The sequence below is a fragment of the Melopsittacus undulatus genome, chromosome 11, assembly GCF_012275295.1.
Source record: "Melopsittacus undulatus isolate bMelUnd1 chromosome 11, bMelUnd1.mat.Z, whole genome shotgun sequence".
NCBI lineage: Eukaryota > Metazoa > Chordata > Aves > Psittaciformes > Psittaculidae > Melopsittacus > Melopsittacus undulatus.
In genome coordinates, this window is record NC_047537.1 from 14596213 (window position 1) to 14603610 (window position 7398).

The window sequence follows — 7398 nt, forward strand, 5'->3', positions numbered from 1 at the left end:
TCACTGACCCAGTTCCAAAGCCCAGGGGAAGGCTGGGCTGTGATAAAGGGACAGCTGGTTGGAGAGAGGGTGATGGAACACTTGCATGATTTATTTATTTCCCAGCAAAAAGAACAACAACAACAAAAAAGAATTATTGTTGGATAAAATCAGCATATTCCAGGATAAAATGTGCTGCAGCAATTCCTTGTGGGGTTTGAGCTGAGGTTCTTGGTCTCCCTGCAGCTCCAGGCTGCTTTGCAGAGCCAGGGGGACATAGGGAAAAGTAGGTTTTTGTCATTACTTCTTCGATTCAAAGCTGCCTTTTCTTGCAGCAAGTCACCACTTGCACTGAGAAAGAGCTGCAATTGGCACCGCTGCCCACAGCTCACCCATCTCCTCTGTCCCCAGGTATCCCGAGGGAGAAGAAGAGACCAGGAGAGACTCTGGCTCCGACCCTCGCGCCACATAACACTGCTCCGGAGTCAAAGCCAGGTGGGATGTAGCAGTTACCTGGGATAGAGGCAGCTCTGGGGGAATTGTGCTAGCCTGGGGTACAAAGCCTGATCTTTGCCTTTCTGCCCTGTTCACAGACGCCTCAGGCATTTTAATGATGGTTCATTCCTGTTTCATCCAGGATTTATAGGTCTCTGCCTACCAGGGAGGCTGTGAAGGCTCTGGAAAACTGGCTCACTCTGGGGGAAGGAATTAGAGCCTGGAACTCAGACTGGAAGGGAAAAGCCCATTCTTCCATCACTTTCAGTAGCAGCTCAGGTACCAAGTGAGGGTACATCCAGCCCTTCCTCTGTGGCTGCCTGGATGCCAGGAGCATCTCGTAGGGACAGAAAAGGCAGCAGAGCCGGTGGTGGTCCAGCCAGGGTGGGGATGGGGTGTGTGACATGGGGATGTGGCACTGATGTGGCCTTGTGTCCTGCACAGTGACTCCAGGGAGGAAGGGCCAGCTCCTGTCTGTCCAGCTGTGGCTCCCAGCACAGGTAGGGCAACTCACAGCTTTGGAGTCAAGGGGACACTGGCCTGGGCTGGGACACGTGTGTGGGATTTGGGGGGAACTGAGGCTGTCTTTCCTCATCCCCTCCAGCCTACAAGGAACTGCTGAATGCCTATGGGCAGCTCAGGGACTCACCTTGTTCTTCCTTCCCTTCTGAAGATCCTCCAAGGATCATAAATCTTGTTGGTCCTGCTCTCTGCAAACAATTAATCATAGAATCCTCCTACAATGCCAGCCTGGTTTGGGTTGGAAGGGACCTCAAAGCTCCTCCAGCTCCAACCCCTGCCACAGGCAGGGACAACTTCCACTGGAGCAGCTGCTCCAAGCCCCTGTGTCCAACCTGGCCTTGAGCACTGCCAGGGATGGGGCAGCCACAGCTTCTCTGGGCACCTTGTGCCAGCGCCTCAGCACCCTCACAGGGAAGAATCCTTTCCACAAAGAATTAACCATGACTCCTTCTCCTCCTGCAGCTCCCCTGCACCTGCCACATCCCAGCCTTGGCCCACACCTGGTGAAACAACCCATGCCAACACCTCCTATCTCCCCTCCACAGCTCAGGGAGGACCTGGCACTGGGTTAAGCACTGATGCAGAAGAGGAGTCGGCCTGGTTTGAAGGCTGAGCCCTGGGGGGAATCATCAGCCCCACAGTGAAGCCCTTCAAGAGCCATAAAGCAGCCTGCAGGCATGGGGTGACCCCTGGCGCTGGGCTCTGCACCCCCTCGGCAGCTTCCCCATCTCTATAAATACCTCCATAAAGATGAGTCTGCAGACGCAGCTTGCTGTAGATGACAGCATCAGAGGCACATCTGTTTCTCCTAAACAGCAGTCTCGTGCTGGGTTTATTTGGTCCATTTGTGGCAGGGAAGAGTCGCTTTCGACATTCAGCGCTGTCTCGTGTCTGGGGGAAGTGGAAGGGTTGCGGGGGGGGGAGATGTATTTTTGGCTCTATTTAGCCACAAAAATTTGGGTTTAGAATAAAGATAAATATTCCTGTTTTCTGTTTGCTGCCAACCCGAGGCGGATGATTTCTTGTGTGAGCCTTCGCTTGTTGGAGAGCTCCACGGCCTGTTGGAAATATAAATGTTCTGATGGAGAGAGTTGATGAGTGCCTATCGATCAGTCACTGCAAAGAACAGCTTCAACCTAACCCAAACAGCAGTCCCCAAAGCTTTTGACAATATATAAGTCAAAAGGAGACAGGTCTTTGGTGAGTGATGTAGTCACACAGCAGGACCCCTCCTGCAGGCACGGTTGCACCGGCCTCACCACAGCTGGCATCAAGTGTCAGTGCTAAATACACACCCTTTGCACCCAAACCAGGCTCTTGGCTCCTTTCTGGCAGCCATCAGCAGGACACAGCAATGGGGGAAGTAGACAGGATAGAAGCCTGGGATGTGGCTCCTGCCTGGGATGCTCCTGGCTGATGGCAGCACCTTCTCCCCACCCTGTAGGGTCACCTCCCCACCACCGAAGTAAGGCCAGGCAAGAGCTCCCTATGGCTTGGTTCTCCACAGTGAGAACTGCACAAATGCCAATAGAGTTTTCCTGATGGATCCCCCCTGCCCCTCCCCAAAGCTTTTTTATTAAACCTTTCCAATCTCAGCTCATGGTAAAGGAAATATTATGATCAGGAAGAATAAAACTGCTGGTTTACCCAGAGCTGCTTCATTTTATAGCAGATTAAAAGCAAGATGGAGAGTCAATAATGCCAGGAAGCGGGGGCCAGGGGATGAGCACAACGTACATGCTGAAGGCAGCGCACAAGAGATTGGAAGCTGGAAAGACAAAAGCTTCTCAGGATTGAAGCCTCAAAAGCAGAATCAGCTCCTCAGATGATATAAATCACCTGAGCTCCCCTGACATGCTGGGATTGCTGTAGCACAGCTTTTATGTATTGATTTAAGGGAAAAGAAAGGTCAGGGGCTTAGCTGCAGAGAGGCTGTTCAGCTCTGGGTGGGCAGCGATGAGCAACAAGGAGGATCTGCAAGGGATGGAGAGGAGCCCCAAGAAAGGTGCATACATGCTGGATCTCTGTTAGCCCCAAAGACTAAGAGAGAACCTGGTGCGACCCGCTGAGGTTACCCTGCAGCCCAGCTCCGCAGGGTTAGCACAGGCACAGTCATCCTGGGCTTTGGGAACATCCAGAGCCGAGTCTGGAGCTCCCCATCAGTTAACTCCGACCTTTCCCTCCATCTGGCCTAACCCACAAAGCACAATCCCAGAAAGGCCAAAGTGGGGCCAGCTGGGAATGCTGCCTGCAAATGTCACGGCGCTGCCGGGAACGGGACAACTGCACGGCAAACCTGGGTGTGCAAACATCGCTGGCTAAATCCAGGGCTCGGAGGCGGGGTAGGTTTGGGGGATAAAGGTTTCCTGAGCCATGGAAAGGCCATTCCCTGCCAGGGGACCTCGGGAGCCTGCCTTTCATGAGAAATGCTCTTTATTTACTCAATGAGCAGCAGCTTAGCTCAGAGCGAGCTGCCTGGAGCAAGCGTCTGCATGAGGGCTGCAGCGAGGTGTTTGCTGGCTGTGCAGAGGGATGTGTGATGGTCCCGGAAGGCTCTTGGTGGGTGGGAGTGGGAACCTGCTTAACCCTCATTAACTGCATCCTCTCTGCTGGCCACAACCATGCTCTGCTTCACCAGAAACACAGAATTGATGGTGACAGCCCCCATGGTGTCACTGGGGGGTGTCCAGGGGATGGGATGGATGATAATGGTCTTCTCAGGGCCAGGAGGCTGGAGGACATAGTTCCACCATCGTGGTTGTGCTGTCGTGGTCCTGCTGAGGAGATGCTGTTTGAGGAGGAAGGAAGGATTGTGACATCTCTGCTTTCCTCTTTATCTCTGTCCCCACTAAAATACACTTTGGGATAAGCCAAAAGGCAAGTGGGCTACACTCGAAGGGTGGTGGAGGTGGTGTGGGACCGGCAGCCCCATGCAGCCTGGAGGAGGGGGTGAAGCTGAGGCCTTGCTGGGCTCAGCTCCCTGGGGTTTATCTCTCTGTCTGTTTTCATCATTTCTCTGTGAGAAGGGAAAGGGACCACACAGGAGCAGAAAGTCCTGGAAATCTGTGAAGGAGAACGTTCCCAGCACCCCTCCCTGCATCATCGCCCCTGTATACAATTGGCTATGAAGGACATATAGCTCTGAATAGGCTCCAACTTGGTGATTAAATTCCTGTTTACAGCCAGCAAACACACTTTCCCAGCTCTGACTCTCCCGCCTCAGTTGCACATGTGATTGCTTTTATGGACCAAGTGGACCACGACTTGGATAGCCCCATCTTGACCACCCTGTTCCATTGCTTCACATCAGACATCACTGTCACTCCTCTGCTCATGCTCCAGAGACTTCCTAAAGGCTGCTTGTGCCCTAGAACTTTTCCAAAAGGAAGAAAAATCAACCTAAAAACTCCAGTAGAAGCAGGGGGAGGAAATTGCTTCAAGTTTCTTAACTATCTCATGGAATAAAAATGCTTCTTAAGGCTGCTGAGGGAAAGAGAGGGTCAAATGTCCCTCATTAACACTGATTTACTGAGAGGGCTGGGAAGTGGAAGAGCGAGAGTCCAGCTGCTTGTCTCAGTGCACAAGGAGCCTGGTTTGGGATCCAGGCTGGGAGGTCAGGGCTGGTCCCCCCAGCATGAGATGGGGATGGCAGCTTTACTATGGCTTCACCAGCAAGCAGGTATTGTGGGGTGCACCCCGAGGCGGAGCAGACAGATCTGCACTAACACAGCAGAGCTCTCAGCTTGGAGCAGCACTTTGGAAACTTGGTGGCTTTCAGAAGAGCAGAAGTTGAGCCCATTCAACCCAATTAAAACTCCTGAGGAAGCACAGAGAGGCAGGATGCAATTACCCACACTGGAATCCCAGTTCAGAACAGGAGGCAGAGCTCTCCGGATCAAATTAATCCCTGGTGTAACTCCGCTGAAGTTACACCAGGGCTATAATTGGCCTGAAACATTTTAACTATCTCATTTAATGTTATTCATGCTCTGCTGGAGATGAGAATGTTTATCCTAAATGAGAGACTTTAATGCTCTGTAGCAATAATAGAGTGTGAGGCTTATGCGGTTTCTCATTTACAAGGATGCTGGGGAGGCCAGATTGTCATGGAAGATGCAGCAGAGACTCCCCAGATCTTTAACCATTTCCATAGCCCTGTTGTCCTTCCACCTTCCCTATGCCCACGCTGCTTTTCCATCTTCTGGAGATGGGGAGGGCTTCTAGCCCAGACCCAGCCAGGGGCAGAAGCAGGGGGAGATGTAAAGTGATCACAGAGTGGTTTGGGTTGGAAAGGACCTTAAAGCTCATGCAGTCCCAATCCCCTGCCACGGGCAGGGACACCTTCCACTAGAGCAGGTGAAGAAGGAATGGATGGCACTGAGAGAGGCTTTTCAAGATTAAAGCCACTATAAATCAGGGCTATTTCCCAACAACGGATTTGCCTTCCCAGTGATGCTGAAAGAGAGGATTTCCATTGATGAGAGCTGGCTCCATGGCCTTTCTGCAAGTCACCCCAGGAAAGCTCCTGCACACGGAGCAGGGTCAGTGCTGCAGGTGGCTCAGGAAGCTCACAGAGCACCACATCCCTGCTGCCAGCCAGACACCCCCCATGGGCAGTGTTTCCAGCTGCCAGCCCTGGGTTATCCACCCAGCTCAGAGGATGATCCCAAACCCACTGTCCTTTGAGCTGCAGCCTCATAGGGAGCTTGTCTCCGTTCTCCACAGTGGGAGGCAGCAGGACACTGCTACCCTCCATTGGGAACATGTCTCAGGAACCACGATCCATCCCCCCCCTTCCCGCAGCGATGCCATCAGCCAGCACAAGCACGCATCCTGCTGCCTGGAAAAGCACAGCCCGGGGATTACATTCCTCCTGCCACAGGTCCTCTCCGGCCGGTGGAGCTTCCAGGGATGCGGTTTGCCCCTGAACCTCTGCTGTGTGCCCTGCATCCCCCGAGCCAGCCCTGGCAGGTACCGCTCACTGCAGGCTCTGCAGCGGCATTACCCGGCTTTTGGAGGCTCGTGATGATCTGCCATTAAATCACACTTCCACTCCCTAGGCTGTTTTGAAGACCGAGCTCTGGTCTTTCCCTCTGCTCTCTTGCCAGTGGAAACCGCAGGAAAGGCAGATCTGTTTGTTCCAAAGCAATTTGAAATGCCCTGTAGCTTAGCAGAGGCTCGAGCATTACAATTCATCCTGGCTCCTCTCTGCTCCTCAGAGGATATTAGATCCTTCTCTTGATATTTCCTCACTCTTTGTAGATGTTACCCTAGTTTTCATTTCCAGGGCTTCCAGACTGTTTTTAACAATGCTGAGCTTTCAAGTTGCTTCCTTCCAACTTTCTCCAGCCATGCTTTCCCAGAGCCTGAGCAGCTTTGATTATTCCCAGATGTTGTTAGGTTTTTAACCCCACACTAGTATTTGTATAACAGCTCCGAAAGAAGACTGGTAGCAGGCATCCTGGGTTCTCTTGTTCATCAAATGCCTTCCTGAGCAGAACATGTATGGGATTTAGCCTACAAAGGTAACGCCGTTAGCACCAGGTTATCTTGCTGTGGTTGCAATCCTCCTGCTGATAAAGATAACCCTCTGGAATCATGGGTCATTTTCTCTACCCAGCTCCTCCTTATCCTCTGTTGAGATCTCCAAGCAGGATGACACATTCCCAAGCCTGCAGAGAAGCCTTTGAGCAGGTATCACTGAGGCTGCCAGGCAGCATTTAATGCAAAAGACCTTGTTCAGCTCCAGGCCAGGCGAGATTCAAGCTGTGGCCATCCCTACCCAGCCAACAGCAGCTCTGCTCAAGCCATGTTTTCCTTGGCCTAGGAGGATGTGTGTGTATATCCTGAAAAGCCAAAGTGTGGGGAGTAAGGAGCTGTACACAACTGGCTGAGCTCCTAACAAACCTCTGTGGCCCTCCTGACTCCGGGAATCCTGCTGCTCTCATGCTTCAGCCATTGCATTGCTAAACACACATAAAACATATCCCTATTCCCACTAGCAGAGAGCCAGGGTGTAGCCGAGCTGGCAGGAGATGCAATTCCTCTCAATCATCCATAAATGTTCCCAAGATCACCCCAAGTTTCTTGCTGTCTCCACCCACCCTGCTGGACCCTTCCACTTGTGTTTCTCAGGCCAGTGCTCAGCTCCACAAAGCCCGAGGTTACTGGGAGGGATGTGAATACATCACATAGCATCTTCCTCCCATATGAGAAGGACTACGCCTGGGCAACGCAAGGAACAACAACGAAGAAGGAGGAAAACAAGACAGGGAAAAAGGGGAAAAAGGCTTCAAAAGATAATATATTTTAGCAGAGGGCTAAGCTAAGGGACAAGCCAACCTGCCACTGCATGTCCTCATGACAGCACTGTGGTACGCAGCCTTGCCAGCTTGTACAGGT

The 7398-nt window shown here is 52.2% G+C and overlaps 1 long non-coding RNA gene across 1 annotated transcript; it reads left to right on the top strand.

Annotated features, from left to right (window-relative positions):
• Positions 1 to 612: 612 nt before the first annotated feature.
• Positions 613 to 1995, top strand: LOC115945711 (uncharacterized). Its single transcript, XR_004079980.2, has 3 exons — positions 613 to 753; positions 919 to 974; positions 1459 to 1995. It is a non-coding gene; the product is annotated as an uncharacterized lncRNA (long non-coding RNA).
• Positions 1996 to 7398: the final 5403 nt, after the last annotated feature.